At 34.5% G+C, this 27,017-nt stretch overlaps 1 pseudogene; it reads right to left on the bottom strand.

Annotated features, from left to right (window-relative positions):
• Positions 1-27,017, bottom strand: part of LOC138715740 (DNA-directed RNA polymerase I subunit RPA1-like) — a 188,282-nt pseudogene that overhangs the window by 55,211 nt on the left and 106,054 nt on the right.

The raw sequence follows: 27,017 nt of genomic DNA, 5'->3' as shown, positions 1-27,017 counted from the left end.
TTGGGCTCTATCATTAACATATAACCTTTCAAGCACACGAAAAATGTTAGTAGCTATAACCCCACATCATCAGTGAAGAACTTCCTGGATCCTATTTCTATAGCAGTATAAAAATTAAATTTCTGAGGTGTGCATCTATACACTAAAATTCATTATCCCTAATAACTTGCAAAGAACATGTGGAAATAATTTGCATGAAGCCGTTTGATTTAGAGACAGGGCCCTAAACGTGTGACAAAGGATTCCACATTTATTTTTCTTTTGAAGCCATTTAAAAGGATTTTATCATCATCTTTAAAATGAAATGCTCTGGACTGAGATTGAACACACAGGACTCTGATTTAATGGCAAGCAGGGTGGCCATTCAGTCACCACAGCTGATAAAGAAGTGAAATGTGAGAGATTACATAATTAAATATTACCAGTACTCATTGCCCCTAATTTAGACAACTGTGAAGTTTATCAGTGTGATAATATGTAATGTCAACATTTACAACTCTCACTGAAATTGATTTATACTGTACTTTTTCCATGTACAAAACTGTTTGTGTCTTACCCCTTCATCTTCGTCAGAACTTTCATGCTCTTCTCCTATTCCAGCATTCTTAATTTTCCTCGTAAAGTCAGGGTCCACTTCATCTTCCAATTTTATTTCAGTTTCGTCATCTTCATTCTTAAAGGACTTTTCTGCTGTTTCAGCTGCACTTTCAATTCTAAAATAATAATAATAATAATAATAATAATAATAATAATAATAATAATAATAATAATAATAATAATAACAACAATAATAAATTTATTTCATTATTTATTTATTCATTATTAATATTAATGTGTTAGTCATCAGCGGTTGGCCAATGATAATCCAGCACAACTGAGACGATGATAATGCAATAATACAGAATAAATTGAAAACAATATTTACATTGATGACAATAATAAAAAATTTTATACACTGGATTAATATTATATTGTTAATTAATAGATACAAGTAAAACAATGGCTAATAAAAAAATGAGTCGCTAATGAATGATATGTTGTAGCATGAAAATACCATAAAAATTACAATAAAAAATTGAAGACAATTGTTTACGAGAATAAATAAAAGATTATGTAATTGTCAGGAACAAACTAAGTCCATACAGTGAAAGGATCAAATTCGCAGCCATGCATGTTCGTATTTTTAATGCATCTGGAGACTGGTGAAAGAAATTTTGAATTTCTATTATACAGTAGAAAAGTTTGTGAGCTCTCATATCTTTTGCAGAATACGTAAGATAACGTTTCTTAAGGAGTTACAGGATATATCACCTTTGAGGACCTTGCAGAATAGATAATCGAGCTCATGGCATCTAGCATATAGGCTTCGACAATTAAGGTAAACGCATATTATCTCGTAGCTATACCCAGAGTTAGTGGGCAGAAATCTGAATCAACATAAGGATATGAATTTCTTTTGGATGAATAATAATAATAATAATAATAATAATACTTACAAATGGCTTTTAAGGAACCCGAAGCTTCACTGCCGCCCTCACATAAGCCCGCCAGCGGTCCCTATCCTGTGCAAGATTAATCCAGTCTCTATCATCATACCCCACCTCCCTCAAATCCAATAATAATAATAATAATAATAATAATAATAATAATAATAATAATAATAATAATAACAATAATAATAATAATAATAACAACAACAACAGTGTACATATAATACTTATGGTTGGGTGCATCAACATCAGTTAAGAATTAACAGTCCTTAGCTTCTGACTCAATGCTCGCTAGGCCGCATATACATGGGCATGCAACAGCAGTACAGTGGCACTTCATGTAATGCATGGAGTGAATTGTGCAAGCGCTGCACATGATACAAACCACCTGAGTAGGACGCACAAGCCTCGAACACATTTCTAGTTTCATTCTACCTCGCATGATGGACGACCATGGAAAACGAGAAAGCTTTGCTAACTGCTATTTGCACTTTGGCAACAATAGCATACATTTTCCCGGCCACTTGGTCACTCGTAATGAGTGCACCTCTGTACATAGTGCGTTGGACATTGTGCCACTGTCACATACTCTGTGACACAGTACATGAGGGCAGGCCACCAAAGGGAAAACTGGGAGGAAGAACTTAAATTGAGGGGATTCAATCTGACACCGGAACTGGAATCCGGTGTGGCTCAGTGGATAAAGCATCAGCACGTAGAGCTGAAAACTCGAGTTCAAGTCCCGGTGCCTACCCAGCCTTCATCACGTGGTATGCAGAATTCCTGCAGGAAATATCACATGTACTTCGGTACATCATCATAATATTTATTTTATAAGATTAACAGCTGACATGACAGCTCTAATTTACTTCTTAAATACTGCATACTTCAATCCATCATCAGAAATGACGATACAGTGAACATTCACCAGTCCACTAGTACGTAGTGACTCATGCCAAATGCACAAAAGTTGTTGTTGTTGTTTTCTAATGCCAGGCGTTTGACAATAAAGTCATTTGACCTCTTGCACTCCAATATTTTTCAAAGATATTATCATGACCAGCCACTGAAGCACAGATTTTGAGGTGTTCCGAATCCATTTCTTGGTTTGAGTTGCACAATGGGCAGTTAGGGGACTGATATATTCCAATTCTATGCAGGTGTTTGGCCAAACAGTCATGGCCTGTTGCCAATCTAAATGCAGCTACAGACGATTTTCGTGGTAAATCGGGAATTAATTGTGGATTTTGATGCAGAGAGTTCCATTTTTTCCCTTGGGATTGAGTTATCAAATTTTGTTTGTTGGAGTCTAAGTATGTAGATTTCATAAATCTCTTCACAGAGTAATACGTAGATTTAGTAACAGGTCTGTACGTAGCAGTGCTGCCCTTCTTTGCTAAAGCATCCGCATTCTCGTTTCCCAGGATTCCACAATGGGATGGTATCCATTGGAATACAATTCTTTTATTGAGTGATAGTAATTGAGAGAGCATTTTAGTTATTTCTGCTGTTTGAGATGAAGATGTGTGTTTAGAGACGATTGATAGAATAGCTGCTTTGGAGTCTGACAATATAACTGCATTCCTAAATTTATTGATGTGGCATAGAAGATTCCTCAGACATTCACTTATTGCAATGATTTCACCATCAAAACTTGTTGTTCCATATCCAAGAGATCTATAAAGTGAAAGAGACAGCACGTAACACTTGCACCAGCACCTTGTTCTCTGGAGATCAAGGATCTGTTGGTGTATAAATGAAGCCAGTTTTGTGGAGGGTACCTAATATTAATTGTCTCTAAAGACAATTGTTTCAGTATTTCAGTGTTTACATCTGATTTCAGTATTTCTTCTGTTAAATTTAGATTATATTCTATATTTAATAGAGTTAAAGGGTTTGGTTTAATTTGTAAGTTTTCTTTTAAATTCGAGATATTGATTTTCTGCTTTAATTCTTGAACAATGGATATGAAACTTTTTTGAGTTTTCAATCTACAAAGAGGACTGTATGAATGCCAATTGTTACCTGGTAATCTGATAAGTTTTTCATATTGAATCAGTGCTTTTTCTTCTATTGTCATTTTGATGCTGTTAATATTAGTGAGGAATCTCATAGAATTTATTGGCATTGTTTTGATTCCACCAGTAATGAGTCTGAGAGCTTGGTTTTGAACATATTCTATGTCGTTTATGAAAGGTGAAGTAATTAAAATTTCTCCGCAGTATGTCAGCACTGGCTGTATAAACATTTTGTATGTGGTGTTCAAAGTATTCCTAGAGCATCCCCATTTCTTTCCTGCTAGTCTTTTTAAAAGGGAGAATCTTTTACGAGCTTTTTCAGAAATGTATTTCAAATGGTTGCTCCATGTTAACTTACTATCGAAAATAACTCCAAGATATTTGGATTCATAAGTCCTAGGAAGTTGTTGGTCATTGTATAGGATATTGAATTCTCTTTCTTTTTTACCGAGTGAAAATACTTGGTAAAAAATACAGAAAAGTCTGAAGGAGGAAATAAAAGATCTAAGTGAACGAGTATAAAAATAAATTAAATTAGTGCTTACAATGTAGCTTTTATTTTCAATATTTTCTTCATGGCATAGAAGATCTCCTTCAGAAACTTTTTCTCGACATGCTTCAGAATTTCTGCTGGTTTCACAGAAAATTTGGACTTGTATACTTCACGTGGAAGAAACTGCATATGTATCATATATACTTGGTTCCTGAAATAAGAAAATGAACAAATTACAATACTGTATTCATTCTCTTGACACTTCAGTTTCAGAAATTTAGTCAAATTAATTCACCAGTAGCAGGTGTAAGAACTGGGTTTTCATGCATGGTGGGCACTGCCACATTTTTTTTTCTTTTGCTGCTGTAACGATTCTAGGTCAGTGATTCTCTAAGAAATGAAAAGATCACGGGGACCAACATTCTGGTCTATTCCTCCTTACCTCAAACCACTGAATTTTTATTTAAGAGTCATTCCACATCAAATCGCAAACTGACAAAGTATGATCTTTTCATAAATGGGCGAATTTTTTTTATGAATTCCAGGCATCAAATAAAGAGATCCATATTGTTTATTTCCACAGTTATTTATCATTTGTGTAGTTATGACTATTTGAAACTACGTGAAGTATGTGTGCACTGTAATAAGATTGCTTAGTACTTTTGAGTCTATATATAGTTGAGATTTTGGGTTCAGTGCATTTGAAATATTAAATGCAATACTTTTTACTACTTTACACAATTTGGCCTAATTTTTAAATTATTTTTCTTTCAAATTAAAATGATTACATTAAATAGCATAGTTAAAAAAAATACAAACCTATTCCCTGATGTATTATCTGTAACGAGAGCATCAAAAGTGTGGGATATGCATACATACATTTGCAACAATTTATTTTCTGGATGCAGCACGCGCTCGCAATACACCACTATGGAATTATTTTCATACATGTGTATGCGAAAAGACTGGCCACAGAAAATTTTACGATATTAAGTTGCATATAATAACTGTCTGCACCTCTACAAAGTAGATCATGGCTTCTTAGCTTGGAAAACACTCACCTCATTGACGGCAGCCATGAAAGCCTACATTCGAAGACAAATGATTAATACCTTAAGAAACAGTAAACATCCTATCTGAAGTTATTTTATTATTGCCAACTCAGCTAGAGGGGAGCCTGCTTTTTAATATATTGCATAAATTATAATTATATCCACTGGAAGGCTTTCTATCTGAATGTTAATTTAATACCATGTACGCCATTTAACCACTTTAAGAAAAAGTATGCATGGTTAGACTATTTATTAGTGTTTTATAAATGTGTTTAAATAATATTTTTCACCATGTTCAAATGTTTGTTTGTTAGTAAACTATCACCTGAAGATGACTTGAAAGTAAGTCGAAAATATTCGTGACTTATATTAATATTGTATCCTGATGTAACAGAATTCATTTCTGCCATCTTAACATGATAAGTGATTGAGTGAAAATAAAAACTGATTTATATGATATTATTCATTATGCTGCCGAAACTCAGGTTAGATAAACGGATCAAACAATTCTCCCAAGATGGAATGAACAAGTTTGGAGATAATATAATGCTGTGCAGTTTCTGCAATAAGCAAGTTGTGCGCGAAGCTACTATTTCTATTTTCCCTCGCATACTAATAAAACTGTAAACAGTACCTGGTGCCATACTGAGCTGTTTATTCAAGTATAGATGATCACAGAACTCAAGAGTTTTCCTTTTTCACCCAAGAATTTAATTATTTTACTCAAGAATTTTTACCTTTGTCACTCAAGAAATTTAAGGGATTTTATTCAAGAAATTTGAGGTCCATAGTTATGATTAAGAATGTGACGTCACATCATAGTCTGTCTTTCTTGTTAGTCACAACTGCAACCGTGGTTTGCGTTGTACAAGTTCACAGCTGCGTAACGCTTTGTTATGAAAAGAAGAACGGTATTGGACATGAATTATAGTGAATGTAATGTAACTAAAGCAACGATGGACTTGCTGTGTGCGGCATAGCAGTATGATGTCACACGTTCAGAGGTATGTTGCTTGGAAACCATTAATTGTAGAAAGGTCTAGTTTGCTTCATTGCATGTTTAGAATATATCATCCCAGAATGTGATTTTGAGTTCAGTACCCCTTTAAGACTTTTCTCTCAATGACAAAATCCTATTTTTGACAAAAAACATCATATTAAAACTCCTAAGAAAATCCCAAACACTTATATTTACATAGTACATGTAAAATTCAAACATCTGGAGCAAGAATAAAAATGGGACACACAGTAATAGAATTATCCCGTTTAAAATGCCTTCACATTACAGATGCTCAAAGAAATGCAATATCAGCATTTATGAAACACAGTTCAACCAAATCTTAATCATCTGAAAGCTCTGAATACACAGAAGCTTGGAAATAAAGCCAAGTAGTAATTTAATAAGAACCAGTGCCAGATTTCTAACGGAAAAAAGTAAGTTTCGAACCTGTATTTATAGACTTGATAGAGAGAGGTTATAACACAAGTAAACACAAAGTTTTATCAGATGATTACTGAGAGTCTATCTTATACCTTGAGAATAAGTACAATCATAAATTGGTGAAGAAGTTTACAACGATTACAGACTAACGAGAATACCAAAATAAAGTATTAATCAACGTTTCTAACGTATTTGCTGATATCTCTAAAAACGTGGTCATACATTTGTACGTAGTATTTTATAAACATTGCGTACTTGGTGAAAGAAAGTACTATACAAAAAAATTGAAAACAGCTTTAATTTTCACATACAGTAATTTGTTCAGCATAAATGTTATATACATTTTCACTTCTTACCTTTCAGGAAAAAGTTCAATTTTGTCCTTTACATCAATGTACTGCAATATGTCAGACATTGTAACTCTACACAATTTCAATTTCAAATTATTTGCTTTTTTCTCTAGTTTACGTATGTCAGGAAGGAATGGTATGTCCATATTTGGAGTCTTCATATTATGTGATGCTGTCATCAGCAACTCTCGCAATCGAGGTATACCCAATGTCACATTCATCTCACCACGACCAGCAAAGTGAAATGTGTTCAGAGTCATTTGAGTGGATGGCTCTCCGATGGACTGAAATAGAAAAACCATGTGTATTTGTAGACTCCTTATGCAAAAAGATTGTATATTTAAAATAACTTACTTACAAATGGCTTTTAGAGAACCCAGAGGTTCATTGCCCCCTCACATAAGACTGCCATCGGTCCCTATCTTGAGCAAGATTAATCCAATCTCTACCATCATATCTCACCTCCTCAAATCCATTTTAATACTATCCTTCCATCTACGGCTTGGCCTCCCCAAAGGTCTTTTTTCCCTCAGGTCTTTCAACTAACACTCTATATGAATTTCTGGATTCTGCTACATGCCCTGCCCATCTCAAACGTCTGGATTTAATGTTCCTAATTATGTCAGGTGAAGAAGACAATGAGTGCAGTTCTGTGTTATGTAATTTTCTCCATTCTCCTGTAACTTCAACCCTCTTACCCCCAAATATTTTCCTAAACACCTTATTCTCGAACACTCTTAACCTCTGCTCCTCTCTCGAAATAGAGTTCAAGTTTCACAACCATATGGAACGACTGTAATATAACTGTTTTATAAATTCTAACTTTCAGTATTTTTTAAAGTAGGCTGGACGACAAAATCTTGTCAACAGAATAATAGCACGCATTACCTATATTTATTCTGCGTTTAATTTCCTCACAAGTGTAATTTATAAATAATAATAATAATAACAATAATAATAATAATAATAATAATAATAATAACAATAATAATTTATTTACTAATATTTATTGTGCTGTACAATAGCCTGGAGCCAACAACAGTTTAGCACAAGATTTACAATGCACAAGGAATTACATAAACAGTGCATAAAAATAATTATTAAAATGAGAGACAATTCCAAATAACCAATAATGACAAAATTAATAGATAACTGCAAAATACATGGTACAGAACAGCTAAAAAACAACACAAATGAATGAAACTGAAATGAATATGATTTTGATGTGTATACTCAATATAAATTGGCAGCTTTCATACATCTGACAACTGGAGAGATTTCGGCTTATAGGTATAAACAATTTTTTGAAATCTTAAACCATTCGAAGGGACCCGAAGGTAGATATTGCTTATGAAGGATTCACAATCAATATCACCCTTTACAGCCTTACAAAAGAATAAGTAGTCAAATTCAAGATGTCTAACATAAAGGCTAGAAAAGTTAAAATATTTACAAGTACGCTCATAATTGAAAATAGATGAATTTGATAAAAACTTGAAAGCAAGTAGGGACATAAAAAATTCTTTGAATGATTTCCAGTTTAACCAAATCAGTAGAAGTAATAGAATTTCAGACAACAGATGCATATTCGAGTTTCGATCTGATTAATGTATAGTATAAAATTACAAGAGTAGCTGGAGTAGAAAAAGACCTTATAAGTCCGAGCATTCTAATGGAGTGATTATAAATATATTGGACATGATTATGAAAATGTAATTTGGTATCGAGTATAACTCCCAGGTCTCTAATACCGTCTTTCCTTATTATGTTGATATTATTAAGAGTATAATTGAGGACCGTTTTTGCAGAACTTGCTAACTGCAAAATTTGCAAAATTGAGATTTTGATGGATTCATTAACATAAGGCAGGCCTCTACATGATGTTCAAAGCATCTTAGTAAAATTGGGTTATTTCTCTTCATTGTAGCATGTCAAAGTGTGATCGTTTTTTCAAAACTTGCTTTCTGCTATAAGTGAGACATACAGCAAAACTTGCTTACTATAGTGTTTTGTCTCTCCTGTAAAATTTAATTTTTTTCAGTTAGCAAGTTTTGCAAAAACGGTCCTCAATTATTAAATTTGAGAGAAGTGGTTTTTCTAGAGAAGGAAATGACTAAAATTTTCGATTCATTAATTTTCATTCCATACCAGCAGACCACAGCTCAACTGCGTTTATATCATTTTGCAAAGTTATACAGTCTGCCAGACTATTAATTTTGCGAAATATTTTCAGGTCATCGGCAAATAAAAGGCAGTTAGAACTTAGTCTAGTACTGATATCATCTATAAATAATAAAACTAATAGAGACCTCAAAGTGGAACTCTGTGGAAGTCCGCATAAACTAATATATGGATCAGAGTAAGAATTTCGAAGTCTAACACAGGATTGTCTAACTTTTAAAAAATTTTCAAACCAGTTCAGGTAGTTAGGGGTAGGATCAAAAGAGTTTAATTTACTCAGTAACATATTACGGAAAACAACACCAAATGCTTTGCTAAAGTCAAAATATATGGAATCAATTTGACCCTGAGTTTCAAATATAGGCATAGCAAAATTGAGATATGATACTAAATTAGTAGTCGTAGATTTCCCGTTTGTAAAACCATGTTGGGCCGAATTCATTTTGTTTTTCACGTCGTAAAAAGAAATATGTCTTTTAATTTTTTTTTTTTCAAAAATTTTGAGAAGTTATCAAGTATGGAAATAGGTCTATAATTACTTACAATAGCTTTATTACCATTCTCAAATATGGAAATAACAGATGCTTCCTTCCAAAGAGAAGGATATTTCCCTGTTTTCAAACTCAAATTGAAAATGAAGGTTAAAACAGGTAAGCCTATAAGAATTTCAGAGCATCCTTTAATAATAAAATTAGGGATGCCATCCGACCCATAGATTCATTCGGCTTGACATTTTTTATGGCCTTCCTGACATTCTCACTAGAGATTACAGATAGGGGTAAAAAGCCATTAATGTTAGAATAACAACTGAGAAAATTAGAGTTATGACTGATCTGAAATGATTTAAATTGACTAGCAAATGCATTGCAATGACTCTTTGATCAGCAATGTGAACCCCATTAATAATAAATTCATTAGGAATGTTTTTCGATTTCTGAAAAGATTCTACATATTTCCAAAATTTATTAGGCTCTTTTTTAAATTGTCATCGATGGATTGTAACCATTCACATTTATCAGAATTAATCAAAGCCTTGACTTGTTTTCTACAGTAAGAGAAAATTTGATAGTGGTGATCAGATTTATATTTTTTTTAAATTTCTATGTGCTTTGTTCTTTTTCTTAATGAGTTGATGTAGACTGTTTGAAAACCATTTAGGATAGTGCGACTTTTTCACAAAGGTGACAGGGACAGCTTTAGATATAGCATCATTTACAATTTTAGTCAGAGAATTAACAGCACCATTGACATCGGTAGTAAGATATATACAATCCTAATCAAAATTGTGGAGAGTGGATAAATACAGTGATAATCACCTTGAGAATAATTTAATGGGTGATGAACATCTTCCAAAACTAGTGAATGATTAGCAAGATTAACTGAACAGTTACAGACATTTGTAAAAACAAGATCAAGAAGAGTTTTACTATTTTCATAACATTAATTGGTTTAGTCCAAGAAGACAAGAAAAGGAATACTGGTATAAATCCTGAGACTTAATTTTAGCATAATAATGAATATCATTAAGAATTCAACTTGATGACCAATCCATGCCAGGAGCATTGAAATCCACGAGGATAACAATTCTAAAGTTGTGGGTATCAAGATTGTTTTCTATAAAATTTAGAGAAGACTTTACATGAATAATTTCGAGGGAAAAATTGTTCCGGAGCCGGGTATCGAACCCGGGACCTTTAGTTTAACATACCAACGCTCTACCACTGAGCTACACGGGAACTCTAACCGACACCGATCCAATTTTTCCCTCTATATCCACAGATCTCAAAGTGGACTGACAACCATCAAGCAACCAACTTCGAGTGCACACTAACTCCGTGTGACTTAAATTGTGGTTTTCTGTTAACGAACAGTGACGTGTATTATGCAAATCAAGATTTCAGGTATAACTCCCTGTGAAGTTGATTTGAATAATTTCGAGGGAAAAATTGTTCCGGAGCTGGATATCGAACCCGGGACCTTTGGTTTAACGTACCAACACTCTACCACTAAGCTACCCGGGAACTCTAACCGACACCGATCCAATTTTTCCCTCTATATCCACAGACCTCAAAGTGGACTGACAACCGTTAAGCAACCAACTTCGAGTGCACACTAACTCCGTGTGACTTAAATTGTGGTTTTCTGTTAACGAACAGTGACGTGTATTATGCAAATCAAGATTTCAGGTATAACTCCCTGTAAAGTTGATTTGAATAATTTCGAGCGAAAAATTGTTCCGGAGCCGGGTATCGAACCCGGGACCTTTGGTTCCCAGGTTCGATACCTGGCTCTGGAACAATTTTTCCCTCGAAATTATTCAAATCAACTTTACAGGGAGTTATACCTGAAATCTTGATTTGCAAGACTTTACATGTTTAGGATCTGTATCGGGTGTGAGATAATGATTTCCAATTAGCAGATTACAACCATCAGGCATTTTAATTTCAATCCAAACGCATTCATTAACGAATTCTAAATCATATCTTCGACGTATAAAAGGTATCCATTAAGACACCCCCACCTTTTACTTTGTTGGTAGCTTCAAATAATCTATCAGCACGAAACACAGTATAATTATTATGAAACAAATTTGTATTAACAACAGAATCAGAAAATCATGTTTTAGTGAGACAGATAATGATATCATTATTACTCACTATATTTTGGAAAATTTAATCACTTTTCATATTAAGTCCACAAACATTTTGATAAAAAAAATCTCAAGATGACTATAATATATATATATAATGATATACTAATATGATATGCATAAGTAATCACTTTGTGATTCAAGATGATGCTCATCCTGTCGGATTCCGGCCACTTAGTCACTCATAATGAGTGCGCCTCTGTACATAGTGCACTGGACATCTTGCCACTGTCACATTTTCTGTCATACAGTACATGAGGGTACGCCACCAAAAGGAAAACTGAGAGGTAGAACTTAAATTGAGGGGATTCGATCTGGCACTGAAACTGGAATCTGGTGTGGCTTAGTGGATAAAGCATCAGCACATAGGGCTGAAAACCCGGGATTAAAATTGTATAAATCACTAGCCTCTCTGACTATCCTATATGAAGGGTACACGGGAATAACGAACAAGGTCCATTCAGAATAATTTTGAGATAAATGAAATTTAAAGTTTGAGGACTTGAAACGCATAGTTTATTGTTAACTTATTGTTATTTTTTATCACACAAGAATGTACCATTATAAAGCAAATATGTGACAAAATATTGTTTGATTTTATGAATTACAACAATGTAAAACTGCAAAAAGTCTACTTTGTTGCGTTTTATAAACGGGAAGAACGAACAATATCACAATTTAATTGAATATTTGTTGGAAATAGAATCAGGCATAATATTTTCAAACAATGTAGCACATGTTTACTTTCGTGTAGGGTATTCTTTTTAAAGGTTATAACTATTGTTGACCCATTATAAATATTTTTATCTTCGAGTGTTCATTGTTCCAAACAATTTTTGAAAAACAAATTTACAAACTAATCTAATTGCACTGAATTTTCCATTGTGAATGAATATATTGAACTATAAAATCGTCTCATTCACTGTTATGGACTTCTTGTGACTCGTTATTGGTGGGAGGAAGACTGAAATATTCTCTAGCAGTTGGAGAACAAACATTTTTCAAAATTTGTAATTCCTTGCACATTGCCTTGTAGCTGTTTACAGTTTACAATGATGAATGGTTTGGTTTCCTCCTAGAATTCGCAATCTCTTGCCTCCAGTCATCAGGTGCTTCACACCTTGCTCTCTGATTGACAAGTCCCATGTTTTTGTCACATTCCAGGCACGAGTGGCCTCGAGTGGGAAATGTGATCCACTGAGCATCAAACCTCTTCTTAGTATGTACTACATAATGACAAAATCTGAATACCGTAAAGTTCCTATTTTGTCCGGAACAAGAATCGTAGAAGATACGGAGTTCACCAACGCAGCTTGGTACAATATTCAAACAGTGGTGCCATAACTTAGGGCAAACTTCATCAGAGCCTTTACTTTAAATATTTTGGTCAAACATGTAGAAAACAAATCTTCCTGTTGACAGCGTATGCATGTTACAAGAATAAAAGGGCAGCTGTCGACGATAATAGCCCTCAATAGTTGAAAAGTTTGGAATTGGTAATTCTTTTGGAAATCCATGCAGATAGCCTCTTTATACTCTGACTTCCTGGAATTTAGACGTGCAGCCTGTTTTACTTCATAAAACTTCTGTCCTTTTCTCTTGTGCAATTCATTCTTTCAAATCAAATTTTGCTTCTCCTTCTCAAAATTATCTAATTTACTTGCATCTTTTTCATTGGAAATTTCTGATTTGATGTGTGAAATGTCAGCTAATGTTGTACTTAGTGACAAAAATTAGTCTGTATTGCTCGTAAGACACAGGGTTCGCAGGAAATTTTTCTAAGTGTAACTTAAGCAGCTTAGAAATATTCAAGTCCTCTGGAAGATACAACCTTCGGCAATCGTGACGAGATTAGTGGACTTTCTGACCTCTAAGTGATTGAATGTGCTGACAAATTTTAGATAAAATCTCCTTTCATTTGGTAAGGCCTGTTTCCATGTTTTTAACTCTTGTTTCTGTATGGGCTTTTCCAGTAGTAGCCAATGACGTTTTCAAAGTGACTAAACGTCTGCCTGCTAATCCATGTAGAGCAATACATGCTTTATAGCAAACGGGAACATCAGTATTTTGCCCATCTTTGCTTATTCGCATTTTATATCTGTAAGAAAAATTATGAAAATCAGCTTCGGCTTATGTTTTTCTGGATCTTCTTCTTTGAACAGGAAGTACCGAAATTAGTCCTGAAAGGCGGCATTTTGAGTGTCATATGAAGCTAATTCATTGAAATGTTTAATAAGATCGCTTCTTTCACTTTCGCTTATTTTCTGAAAACACGGAAAACGGGAACATTTAGTCTTTTCCCATAATATGACTCATAGCACGAATTTTTTTATGCATCTGTAACACGTCCTGTAACTTTTTTCTTCCTTGAATTTACAGAACATGGAATGGGTCCGGATAATTCATTTTCTCTAACGTCAGACATTATAAAAATAAATTGCACTAACCACAAACACTACAATATTACCATAAAAGTATAATAAAGAAAATAATCAATACCCTAACACAGACATCTGAACACTGGAATAGTACAGCTGTTTGTATTATGCTCACAAGTAGTTCTAATGAAAATTAATAGAATTTATTGTCACATGGAATAACAGCTAAACATCAGTCATTTAATAATATTATTATTATTGTATAATACAGATCGTATTGGCATATGTAAAAATAAACTAACCAGCAATGTCTATGACTCTAAGATCAAGTTTGTAACAGCTGTCTGCATTAGTTTCTGTGTTTAAAATGGACATTGTTCGTTCTTTCTTGGGATGGATGTGACATTGTTCAATCTTCCAAAGTATACAGTAACTTTAACGCAGAATACTGAGGACAATTTTCGTTCTTACATAAAACCACTGCAGCCACATGAAAGTACTCCCCTTCTAATATCAGATGGCACTATTAACTCAATTTCGATTTTTGATGGACCTTGTTCGTTATACCCTTCATATGGAAGTGAAACTTGAAGAAGAAAGACATCAGTAGATTAAGAGCTGCAGAAATGAGATATACAGTACGCACCGAACAGCTGGATATACTCTACATGCAGCCATTAGAAGAAAAACTTTTCAATTATAGGAAAAGATGGCTCCAACATGTGTCATGAATGCCACCAACTCGGATACCTAATGTTGCATTGTATTACACTACCATCCAGAAGGAAGACGTCGAATTGGCCATCCACGAAACAACTCTTACAGTCTATACAGACAGTTCAGCGGCTTCTAAGCGTCACCATGGCAACCGCCCAGACTAGCCATCAGAGACCATGACAACAGGCCAATGTTGCCGACTGTTTCGCAGCGAGTACGTGTTTTGTTTGGAAGTGATGAATCTTCGTTACTGTGTTACAGCAAGTATTAGTGTTCTGTCGTGGCTATTGTTTTTGTAGATATTTTGTTGTTGATGAAGGTAGAGTTAGTTTGAATTTAGTTTTAAATTTAATTTAGCTGTGAGTGTATTTGTAGCGTGACTTACAGTGTCTGTGTGTTTCACTTATACAATATCGCAAGACATCACTCCTGCAGTTAGTGGCACAAAACGAACCACGGGCTCAGAGGGAGAAAGGAGTGCTACAAGGGACAGCAAGTGGTCTAGAAATAACGGAAAAACTGCTCCTCTTACAAGTCAGGCGAGAGAAATGGTTTGTAATGCGCAAGACTATTTCGAGAAAGAAGAGACAATGGCGGGCCTCTTATCCTGTACAACAGGTGGTAAATAGTACTGCAGAGGCTCTCAAAATAGGATAGAACACCATCGTTAAAACAGGAAAGGAAAATTAAATTGAATGAGCAAGAGGATGGACCTTCCAGACTTGAAACGCAGGGAGAGAAAATGAAAGTGGAAAAGCGGGTGACAAATTTAGATGTCTTTCAGGAGAATGCAATCTGGCGGCATGTATATTTATATTACCGACGGGAGGGGCATCCTACGTTAGAAAAGCTGCAAACTTCGCTTTGAGATGCGGATCTTTTTCATGGCAGTGTTTCTTCTCTGCACACTGTCTTAAAGAATTTAGGTTTCAAGTATAAAAAAATCAATGGTCGTAAGGTATTAGTGGAGAGAACTTATCGCTTACACAGTATATACCATAATCGCATTCATTCATATGTTTATTATTATTATTATTATTATTATTATTATTATTATTATTATTATTATTATTATTATTATTATAATATTAGTCTGGTCTTTAACTCTATTAAATATAGAATATAATCTAAATTTAACAGAAGAAATACTAAAATCAGAAGTAAACACTGAAATACTAAAACAATTGTCTTTAGAGACAATTAATATTAGGTACCCTCCACAAAATTGGCTTCATTTATACACCAACAGATCCTTGATCTCCAGAGAACAAGGTGCCAGTGCAGGTGTTACGTGCTGTCTCTTCTCACTTTATAGATCTCTTGGGTATGGAACAACAAGTTTTGATGGAGAAATCATTGCAATAAGTGAAAGTCTCAGGAATCTTCTATGCCACATCAATAAATTTTAAAATGTAGTTATATTGTCAGACTCCAAAGCAGCTATTCTATCAATAGTCTCTAAACACACACTTTCATCTCAAACAGCAGAAATAACTAAAATGCTCTCTCAATTAATATCACTCAATAAAAGAATTGTATTCCAATGGATACCATCCCATTGTGGAATCCTGGGAAACGAGAATGCGGATGCTTTAGCAAAGAAGGGCAGCACTGCTACTTACAGACCTGTTACTAAATCTACGTATTACTCTGTGAAGAGATTTATGAAATCTACATACTTAGACTTCAACAAACAAAATTTGATAACACAATCTCAAGGGAAAAAATGGAACTCTCTGCATCAAAATCCACAGTTAATTCCAGATTTACCACGCAAATCGTCTGTAGCTGCATTTAGATTGGCAACAGGCCATGATTGTTTGGCCAAACACCTGCATAGAATTGGAATATATCAGTCCCCTAACTGCTCATTGTGCAACTCAAACCAAGAAATGGATTCGGAACACCTCAAGATCTGTGCTTCAGTGGCTGGCCATGATAATATCTTTAAAAATATTGGAGTGCAAGAGGTCAAATGACTTTATTGTCAAACACCTGGCATTAGAAAACAACAACAACAACATATTAGTCTGGTCAAAGACTACCGTATGATACAAATTTATGAGTTTACGATTTCATGTCAGCTGCTCAGTTCCGACACGGCAGGCAGGATGCGCAAAGAGCCGCACTGACTACCGCATAACTTCACAATGTCGCTCCCTTTCCGCATGTGCAAGCGAGAACTGTCAATACCTTTCTAGTTTGTATAGACTGTAGATCCTGTCTAGCTGAGAGCGAAATAGGTCAACTTATGGCCTGAATTTGTGTTCGGTGAATGATGATGAATGCTATATTATTATACAAGAAACACCTTACTTGAGCAGCCAGAAGTCCGACGGGTTCCCCTGGATGTACGTGAGAAAGCATGGATTTCACAGACATCAGATGCCGGAACTCAGATTTCCTACAACTGTGCCTTTCTTTCAAATAATCATCCATGAGACTGTCTAGCTTCTCTGTTATAGCACCGAAGTCACGGTGCACTCACAGGATCAGCACATCTCAGTGCCTTGTAGTTATACCTGAGATTGAAATACAACAAGCTTCAATTCCATTTCAATCCTTACAGCAGACAAAAATCATATTTGCGTAGGCCATGTTTTTAAACACGCATAATCGTATAATTTAATATTACCGTATATATTCGCGTAATAGACGCACTTTGTTCCATAATTTTTGGATTAAAAATCCAGGTGCGTACTATATGAAAGGAAAAATTCTGACTAACTACCTGACAGCCCATGTGATAATCACAGCAGATTTCGACATCAGACATTTAAGTAATATTGAAAATGATTGATTTCACAGGCCCAGAACAAAATTCAGGTGGCCCAAATTTTGTTTCTGGGTCTGTATAACTTGGAGAGCACCGACATATCGAATGCTTACGAGCAATAATAATGTGAAGTGCGTAACATACGAAATGAATAACAAATGTAGCACAGTATAACCAGCGAAAAGGGATTATAAAGAATGGACACTGAGCGAATTTTCCTGTGTTTTGTTTCTCTGTGCGCCAGCGGCTAGTTCCACTTTCAAGCGCTAGAGGTAGTGCAATTGAGCATACGCTAAGATAATAATTGAGAATAGAATTATTGCACAGGATCCAAACATCGCCTACCTTATTGCATAATCCAGTAACGCTTTGCTTCAAATAAATTCAAGTTAACAGCTTTTCCTTATTTCTCAGTGACAAACTAGTTGTAATAATAATATTTTATATTTCAGATATAATACATTATATTATAAAATAATATAATACATTATAAAATTAAGTATCGAATTCGTTTAATATTTGTATATAATATAATATAGGTATATGGTTTTACTTCTCGTAAGAGTTTTGTTTTTCCATTTTCAGCGCTATCAAATCATTACATATTTTAATTGTTGTTGGGGTCAACGTCTCAACTCTCACTATAAAGGAACTCTAGAGTCTAGACATTGCAGTTAATGAAGGATTTATTATTGTATGGATCCAATTTATTTTATTTGAGTACATAATGTACCTAGATGTATTAATTATGTGTGTTATATTTCCGCTGTGTCGACTGCTAGCTGGTGTGATGTCAGCGCCAACTCTAGGGAGAAAGCAGAATCTGACGCTTAGCTGGCTTGAAGGTCACTGAAATCGGTCCGGCTACATCAAAGGTACCGACGCGAAGTGTCCATTCTTTATAATCCCTATTCGCTGGTATAACCTAAAACTGAATACAAATAAAGCAGAAACTAGGTATAAAATGTAATGCGGATTTATTTTCCCTACATATTACTGTAAAAAATTGGGATGCGTACATTATGCAACAGGACCTATTACATGAGTAAATATGGTATTTGCAACTGCTAAATAGATAGAAAACAATGAGAACATTTTTAGAAACGTTCAAGCAAATAGCTACTCGTACTTTACATGCAAATGCAGGAACATACACACTCTGCATGTCTAGCCTACTGATGGTCATTTCAAATTATCCTTCTTACTACCAGAAATAAGGGTGACGAAGTCACTTGACGATAACATTAATTGATTCGAAAACCATGCTAACTTGATATACTGCTAAAATTCTGGACAAACAATTAGAATAAGGAATAAGTTGCAGAAAATTTTCAATTCGTACTGATTTTATCTACCACCTACCGCTCCCACTTCAACAAAATCTGTTGGTAGGCAGCAAGTGGTCGAATGCCAATACATGGACAAGTCCATACACACTTCCCTATGCAGGCTGGTCCACTCCATACTACTGGCACTGGTCTGCATTTCCCTTTTGCCATTGGATGTGCATTCATATTAAAGCACTCTACTCCACATCTCAAATTTGTAAAAATCACTTCCGAATACATAATAAACCTTACAGGACTGAAAGAAAGTTACATTTTAAATGGTTCACAATACTCACGTCTCAATTGTGTCAGTATCGCTCTCCCTCCAAAGCTTGCACATAGTTTCAGCAAATCTTGGTCTTCCTGTTTCCTTGTTCAACTTCCTTCCTTTGTATACTTTATGATCTTTCATATCAGCAGAAAACAATAAAAATGGACTAATTCTATGTTTTTGGAAAGGATTTCCATTCTTTTTCTTCCATTTACGAATCTGAAAAAAAGAAAGCGGCACAGAGTGAAGAAAAAAAAATCATCAGAAAGTAAAAGAAAATCAGAAGAGTAATGACTGATGTCTATAAAATATTAGTTCATGTTACTTTTATAGGAATAATTAAAATCAATTTTCTCTACAAGAGAGTAGTGTTTCCATGATGGCCTTGTAACAACCTATACCCAGGCCACTGCAACATTGCACTTGGCAGTTTAGTGCTACGCTGGTAACGAGAGACATGACCATGCCACAGTGAGCACTCACTACACAACAGCTGACTTAAATTATGTGGAGTTTGCTATTTTGCTCCGTTAAATTAAATGGTAATTATTATGTAACTCATTCTTTATTATTGTTATCTTGGAGAGACCTGAAGTTTTTTTCATGTCCACTGTATTAAATTATCTGCACAAATGGAGGGATGCCCATATATACGGACAAATCCCATCTCCTGCTCATAAAATTGAAGAATCATGTGCACCATTCTGACGCCTGACTATTTACGCATGGATTCCCACTACATGGGTTACCATTTTTTGAACACCTTTTTTCTTTGCAACATTTCACACCAGTGCTACAAATTATTTATAACTAACAAACAAATTACGCACATGATAGTAACACTATGTAACATAAGCAAATCGACAACACAGCTGTGCTCCATGTGGCAACATGAGCAGCTGATAGAAAATGCTACGTTCTGATTGGTTCAGAAGGCTACTGCATAGCATTCAATTTTTTCATGGGAAGGATTGCCAACCCAACTGTACCATGTGTGTTCGTCAGATTTGTTGACATCAATCTTGTATACGTTGACAAAGTATTTCAACAGTGGGAATGGGTTCTGAGTACACAATTTCTTTCAGACAGTTCCACAAACAAAATTCCAGAAACGTGTTCAATGAACTATATCCTAACAAATGGATAGGACGTGCAGGACCCACTCGATGGCCTGTGCGTTCCCCAGACTTAAACCCACTAAATTTTCATTTGAAAGAGTATGGCATTCTACACAACGACTGTATGCTTGCATTCAAGCCACAGGGAGTCATTTTGAGCATTTCTTGTAATGTTACGCCTATCATTGCTGCAACAGAACTGTACTGATAACTTGGAAATGCGGTACAAATGGACACTGTTCATATAGCATTTTTCACTGTTTTAGTGTGTCCTCCCCCCTGGTGACGTGGGTCCCACATATTAAGACTCACCCTATATATGTAAGCAGAAGAGAGTCTTGATTTTTGTCAAAGAATCACATGATAGAGTGGATGTCCAGTAATTTTTTTCCATCCCTTTTAATTGTGATAAAAACAGATGCCAACCCCAACACATATTGGACTGCTTACAATTAAAAAAGTACAGAACCTTCTCAAAATAAATAATGGACTAAAAATGTCGAAGCTTATGAATCTGATCCATAGACTACAGTGTAACATGAGCAACAACAGCAGTAGCAGCAACATTTCTTTCACACTCAAATGTCTCATTGCTATAAATAAGATTATAAATGTATTTAAGTTTGGCAATTTATTTAAGTACCGTGCCTCTTGCTTCTTCTGAGATATTTTGCAAAGTGCTATATTACAAATAAAATTATTGCTAAATCAGGATAAAACCGTTTCAAATAATCACAGATTTTAATGCTCTCAAAACTGACTTCAACATCTTAGAAAACATATCTTTTCCAGTTTATTTCTATTCACAATATTAACTCCTTAACACTCTACAAAACCTCTGCATGAATGGAATCAAACCTAATATGTTGCTGATGAACTGACATACAGTAACTACAGTAAAACTAGCTGTATTTAGTTAAGAAATTCGAGATTCTCAGGTTATTATCTGGATACTGTGATAAAATAGATTTAGGCTTTTTTATAGGTGAATAAATGTTTTTTTGTTCGTGATTACTTGTCAATTAAGTTAAAAATTTTAGACATGATGTCTCTAGCAAAAATACCAAATTTTATATTGCATAAAGATACAAATTTTCAGGATAAAAATATGCAACAAATTTTGTTTCATATTTTGATTATTAACACATATTGGGGAGCTTGACTTTTTGCAGTGGTGTCTTACGCATATCAATTTTAATAGTGTTAAATTGGTAGTAGATGAAATGGACAAAAACTACGTTCAAAAGTATTGAAGAAATAAATCTCCATATGTTTCTGCTAATTTGAGTGTCTTGTCCAACTCCATTAAAAACTAGAAGAAATAACAAACCTCCTGAAAGAAACTGTTAAAAAAAGTACACGATACTGAAAGAAAAAATGCAAGTTTAAAAACAAAACGGAAAAGTTTAAAAAAAATAATCTAAACTTGTGTTTAGAAAAAATATTGAATTTGAAATTATGAGCAAAGTTGCCCAAGCTCCAGAAGATCAACAAGTAGACAATGAGAACCTGAGAGTTAATGTCTGATATCCCTCTTCTGAAGTACGTTAGACTGACTTCATTTGATATAGAACAGTCGTTTTCCCAGTACCGACTGTGTTCTGTGACAATCAACAGAGATTTTTAATGGATAATTCGGAGATGTCATGTATTGTGAACTGGAACTCCAAAGACATTTCAGCAATAGAGTGATGAGGCATGGTTAGTGAGTACACAGGCTTTTACTTGTATTTGACTAGGTTAGGATTTTTAGGTGTTAGGATATTCAACATTATTATGTGAAAGATGAAAATATTTTTAATGTTTTAGCAAATATTTTTTAATTTTTTAACACATAAAAAAATTAGTAATTCTCAATTTTTATCACCTAAAAATCCTAAACCCAGTCATAACACTGACATCTGAAAGTAAGATTATTTATTTATTTTCCAATGGCTAGAATTGACAATCAAGTCATTTTCTCTCTAGCTTCCCAGTACAAGCTAACAAGGTCCCCAGTCTGTTGTGCAGTTGAGTTTCAGGCTGGGCAGGACAGAAGGTGTTGTTTGTCCATGATTTGGTCAGGGTTGTTGCACAACACATCTGTTGGAGTGGTATATGCCTACGGTGAGCCAGGCAGTCATGTCTTGACATCAACCTAAATTTTGCTACAGCTTCCTTGCGGCCTTCATATTTTACTTCCATTGATAGTTCATCAATTTTTTCTCATGACTTCCCTCTGGCAGCTGTAATATTTTCTTGCGTGTTTTCCATTTGAAATGCTTTCTTGATTTCTTCAATCTTCCTGCAGAGGTTTGATTTGGAGTGGATTATTGTTTGGATTTTAGTGCCTTTTTTGAAAAGTTCATCTGCCATTTCATTGTCAAATAGTCCAACATGTGAAGGTGTTATTATATATTGTTGTATATAATTAATTAGTTATATGATATAATTAAGTCTGTATATGAAAATCAAGATTACCTGTTTTTTTCGCTGTGCTATGTCAGCAGTAGTCTGTTCGTCATCCAACATATCTGACGAAAAATTCTTAATCACTTTATAATTGTCTGCAAGAAATGGGATTTGTTTCTTCTTCAGAAACTGGGCTTTCATGACATCTTTCCCATCTTCACCATAAGCAAACTAAAAACAGAAACGTAATATCTATGTATATTCTTGTATTCCATGTTGCACTTTCAATGCAATTGGAAAACAGACAAGAATAATGATAAAACAAAAAACTGGCTGAACATGGACATGCTTTTTTTAAATCTTCACATTATGTTTGAACTTCATAAACAGCAGTTATTATTTAGTATTTATGTATGACATGTTGACATAAAAACTGTACACACACGTACAATATACAGTACATAGGTGAGTTGAATGAAAAACTAAAAAAAATGTATGCAAAGATAAAAACTGCCATCCACACATATACAATACATGCAGGTGAGTAATTAAGAGAAAAAAAAATGTTGTTCTAAATTCAGGAACCATTTACTCAGAAACTACTTAAGATAAAGGGCTGAAATTTTGTATGCTAATTTAAACGATATAGTTCTTCAAAATAAATGGACTGCTATTTTAAAATATTTAATTCAAGTAGTGAAAATGTGGAGAGACACATCATATTTTTATAGGACAAAATAAACGTATGGACATTTGTCACATTGTCCTTGTGTAATTGAAGAAGTACTGTTTTTATTTCCCTCATTTTTTCAAATAATATGCTTTTGACAAAGGGCGAAACTTTTGAAAAATGTGAGATTAAAAATTTTTGTAACAGGTGTTCCTAACTGTTGACAATCGCAAATTTTCTTCTCCAACACACTTTTCTTTCTGCCATGTCTATATTAAAACAATGAAAGATAATTTGTTTCTGTGGCCAGCTCACAACTCACCAACATTTGTTTATCACACGGCGTATAGGACATTAGTCTGTCTTTGATAGAAACAGAAGAAAAAAATATCTTATATATTCATATTTATAGGCGAAAATACTGTTAACAGCACTACCGAGTTAACAGTCATTGTGACTCAGTGAAACATACATCTGCATATATATACAGTATATGTCTGTGGATCATGTTATGTTGAAATGTACAAAAGCTCTGTTATTAAAGCAAAATAAACAATTCCTAAATTCACTGGCGAATATGCCCCAAGCATTAATGGAAAATAGTAATGGTTTGTCAAGCATGCAGCAAACATCTAAGTGCAATTTTTATGCGTAACTTAAGTTTTGTATACATTGCACAATCTTCAATAAAAGATGCCCCTTTCCTAGTAGGCAGGCAACACATTCAGACCAACTTGTTATGAAGAAGATTACAAGGAAGCAATGACTTCGAAAACTTTTGCATCAAAGCTAACCCCGAGTACATGAGCTCTGGAAAGACATGTGCAAGGACTTGATTTCAAAAAATGCATTTCGGAATTTCTTTGAAAAATACTGCGAAAAAAAAAAATTTCAGAGGAACCAACATTAAATACACACTTCATTCAAAAACAAGTTGCAAGTTATTTCATCAAGAGAACCTCCCCGCCCCAAAAAAAAATATATATATATACATATATATGGTGGGAGTCAAATAACCCTGCAGATTTTTAGAGTGAATAGCTCATGTTGCATGTAACAAAAAACTGTAATACCAGATTGGTGGAGAGTTCACAGTTTTCTCCGAAAAAAATGTTTTTTCCTAAATGTTTAACACCCTCTTATTTGGTAACTATTGCAAATTGGATTGTGATTCTTGTCCATATTGATAGAAAATCTAATAAAGAATCATTTATCCCTCTGTCCAGTTCAATAATGTGGGCCGTTTTCGTGTAAATTTAATTAAAAAACCACTGAATGATGCAATCCACATCGCAACGTTGTAGCTAGAGAAGGGAGCATAATATAGGTTTCCTATTTATTCAGAATACCCTTTCATGCCTTTCAATCTGCAAGGTTATTTCACTTCCACCATATATGTATATATACGGTATATATATTCAATATACTTAACATGACAATATATGCATATTTAAATCTTAACTCTAGAGACCACACTCTTCCAATAACTACCATATTGGCAAAATTCTAATAGAAAATACTCAACATTAAAACTAAACCATGGATCCAGAGCAATAGTTACAGTCGATAGCATTAAGGTAAGAAGTCAAAAATGCGTTCATTTCTTCAAGAGCCAATTTAACTGTGTTGGGTTGGGCCTAAAAAATTGTCTGGCAGCGATAAAAAGAAAGAAGCCGTGGACGCTACTGAATTGTTACATCAGCTAGAAAAATTTGACGCCTTATTTTATTTGGTATGTTTAAACAATATTTTTGCTCTTGCAAATTCATTATTGGAAGCACCTCAGTCTCCAAAAATGGATATTAGTAAATGTTCGTCCTTCATTAAGGCAATGATATAAAACTTTTCAAAGCTCTGAAACGAAGAAAAATTCGACAATCATGTCAAGCACTACACTTTGTAATCTAGCAATTCTATCCATTGAGAGGGAGAAAAGTTGGGATTTGTTGAAGGATCCATCATCAGTGATCAACAGATTCGTTCCTAGGAAATCTCGACAGCTCCAGTTCACCTTATGAAGCGTTTGTATAGATATGCCTTGCATGATTGCTTATCATAATTTTGCATGTTATTAAATGAGACTTCCGAGAATGAGTTTCAAGAGAGTTGACGGCAGCGGCATTGTCAGGAGATGGGTCTGGTAGTTTCTAAACCCTGCATATCTGGCCTACCCAAAATAATTAGTCTGGCTACGCCACTGCTCGTGACCAGAATATTGTACGAAATGGAAATATAAAAATTGAAAATTTATCCTCTGAAGAGGTGGAAAAATTCAAATATCTTGGAGTAAAAGTAACAAATATAAATGACACTCGGGAGGAAATTAAATGCAGAATAAATATGGGAAATGCCTGTTATTATTCAGTTGAGAAGCTTCTGTCAACCAGTCTGCTCTCAAAAAAACTGACAGAATTTATAAAACAATTATATTACCGATTATTCCGTATGGTTGTGAAACTTGGACTCTCACTTTGAGAGATGAACAGAGATTAAGGGTGCTTGAGAATAAGGTGCTTAGGAAAATATTTGGGACAAAGAAGGATGAAGTTACAGGAGAATGGAAAAAGTTACACAACGCAGAACTGCACGCATTGTATTCTTCACCTGACATAATTAGGAACATTAAATCCAGACATTTGAGATGGGTAGGGCATGTAGCACGTATGGGTGAATCCAGAAATGTACATAGTGTGTTAGTTGGGAGGCCGGAGGGAAAAAGACCTTTGGGAAGGCCGAGACACAGATGGGAGGATATATTAAAATGGATTTGAGAGAGGTGGGATATGCTTATAGAGACTGGATTAATCTTGCTCAGGATAGGGCAACAATGAACCTCTGGGTTCCTTAAATGCCGTAAGTAAAATAAAAATTATAAATTATGATTTATTTAACGACGCTCACAACTGCCGAGGTTATATCAGCATCACTGGTGTGCCAGAATTTTGTCCCAGAGGAGTTCTTTTATATGCCACTAAATCTACGGACATAAGCCTGTCACATTTAAGCACACTTAATGCCATCGACCTGGCCGGGATAGAACCCAAAACCTCAGGCACAGAAGGCCTGCACTATACGAACTGTGCTACTCAGGGCAACACCACAGTCTACTATATACAGTCGCGATGCTCAATATGTAGTAAAAATGCAAACATGGGTAGTTGCCCACCACTAGGATCGCTACTATTGCCTCATCATCGCAGATCTCTCTCCTAGTAGGCGACAAAATATGTTACACTTTCGTTGTGTTCTTTTGGAAAAATTAACATCTTCCTTCCATAATTGAAATATTAAATGGATAAAGTTAATTTATTATTTTAATGAAGTATATTAAATTCCACCATAAACTCGAAGATACCTGCAAGAAATAAGTTAATATAATTCTTGTTTGTGCAAAACGAACTGAAATTTACTATAATAGCTTCACTCATTCAAGATTATAGCGATAATTAACTATGAAACCAATAAATATTAATTTGCATTTCCCTTTACAACAATAATAATGGAAATATGAATTAATAGAGTAACTTACGTGTACCGGTACTTGTAGTGTAGGCTTACGTAGTTAACAAAGTGGGATGAGGTTAAGCAATAATAATCACACCAGAATTGGAAATAAAATGTGATCAATAAATTTTATTGTAACAGACTTTTTCTACGTCTCTAGTAAAGCAACAAATAAAAATAACAACAAAA

Source organism: Periplaneta americana, chromosome 15 (genome assembly GCF_040183065.1).
Source record: "Periplaneta americana isolate PAMFEO1 chromosome 15, P.americana_PAMFEO1_priV1, whole genome shotgun sequence".
NCBI lineage: Eukaryota > Metazoa > Arthropoda > Insecta > Blattodea > Blattidae > Periplaneta > Periplaneta americana.
This window is presented reverse-complemented; position numbering and strand designations above follow the sequence as displayed.